Here is a 1,785-nt window from a genome sequence, read left to right on the forward strand (position 1 = left end):
TAACGATAGTCATGAGGTCATTTTATCACTTCCTTCATAGTGGGCATCGGTAATTACTCCTTTATTTTTTTAAAAATGATCAAATTTAATTTGGCACGGTATTTTGAAAAATAAAGTAGACTTTTTCAATTTTGTGGATCCTAAAATATTAAAGTTATGTAAAATGTATCAAAATATTTTAAAATTTTATAGTTATAAATGAAAAGTTAAAGTTTAAATGATATTTTAAAAAAAGGACATTTATTAAACAAACTAAAAATAAAAATAGGTCAGAAACAAGAGGATATATAAACTATGTAGTAAAATACGACAAAATATCCATAAAAACACTCAATTGTCGATTGTTCAAACAACATCAATACATAGTTTTTTTTTCCCACTAAATTACATAGTTCAAATTTTGATTAAGAATAAAAATCTATATCATCCGGACCATGATATTTCACCAGAGGAACCACATTGTCTCCTACTTGTTCATGCGTAAAATTATCCCCAACACCCTCCTCTAGTCTCTGTGTAAAATTACATGCAGTGTATGTGTGTGGTGTATCACCAAACACACAGTGCAATCGTTCAGACAGGATTCGAATGTTCTCTTGTAGCTCTGCTTCCTTTTGTTGTTTCGCATCAACAACCTCTTTTTTTGTTTTTTCCTTCAAAACCTCCTTTACTGCTTGAGATCCATGTATCGGTAAATCAATGGTCCGTTGTATTGGGGGAATTACTGTATTTATATTTTAAAAGCTCATCAGTTATAAAACAAGAATTTTGAATTCAAAAATTAAAAAGGTGTTATGATTTCAAATTTTCTTTCATACTTACTAGAGTAATAGGATTGCATCCTATTCCCAATCAAGAGTTGATGTGTTGCAGTATTTGTTATTCTAGTTGGCCACTTAGTTGGAATGAGTCCTTTAATTGATGATCCATCATGTGACCGCTTAGCTATCCCATCCTTTACTTGTGCTTTCTTTTTTTGGTTTTGCACATAAATATTTTAAAAACAAAGAGAACATTAATCTTTACATAGATAAATCTTATGTAACATTATATATTAGATAATCAAATCAGAAAAACTCACCTTGTTTTTATCATTAGCGGACCTTTTCATAATTGAAGCACGATTGCTAGATCCTCTTGTTGAAGTCATAACTTCTTAAATTAATTTGAAAAAAGAAAAAGAAGCTAAGCAAGTTTTGGTGTTGAGGGATGAGAAAACTCGGTAATGCAGGAGTCTTATTTATAGCTTTCAGCCATTAGTTTTAATTGGATATATACATTTATTAAAATTTATAGTTTGTTGAAACTAATTTCAAAGCAATTAATTACAAATTATTACGTTATTGAATTGAGTTACATCCCAATCAAAGAATATTAATAATTTTAGTGAAAGGTTGAGTGATAGAATGGAAAAAATCAATAATGCAAGAGTTCTATTTATAGCTTTCATTTGCAATCTAAATTATGGTTATTAAATCTAATAATTATAAATTATGGTTATTAAATCTACTAATTATTAAAAAAGTTGACTCATTTACCAAATTTTGTATTTTTATAATTAATGTAATTTCACTAAAATATATATAATTAATGTAATTTCACTAAAATATATATATATATATATATTATCAAAATTGTTTTGTAGAAGCATGATTACATGCATCATAAGATGTATTGCTGTAATTGAAAAAATACATATTTTGTTAAAATTGTTTTCTAGAAGCAACTAATTATGGATCATAAGTTGTTAATGATTACAGTCAAAGTGGTAAGAACATTTGAATA

The 1,785-nt window shown here is 27.1% G+C and overlaps 1 long non-coding RNA gene across 1 annotated transcript; it reads right to left on the reverse strand.

Annotated features, from left to right (window-relative positions):
• Positions 1-379: 379 nt before the first annotated feature.
• LOC138341844 (uncharacterized) lies at positions 380-1,194 on the reverse strand. The gene is made up of 3 exons (XR_011214808.1): positions 1,082-1,194; positions 823-970; positions 380-724 (listed from the first exon to the last, which is right to left on the reverse strand). It is a non-coding gene; the product is annotated as an uncharacterized lncRNA (long non-coding RNA).
• Between the last annotated feature and the right edge of the window lie 591 nt (positions 1,195-1,785).

Source organism: Solanum lycopersicum, chromosome 2 (assembly GCF_036512215.1).
Source record: "Solanum lycopersicum chromosome 2, SLM_r2.1".
NCBI lineage: Eukaryota > Viridiplantae > Streptophyta > Magnoliopsida > Solanales > Solanaceae > Solanum > Solanum lycopersicum.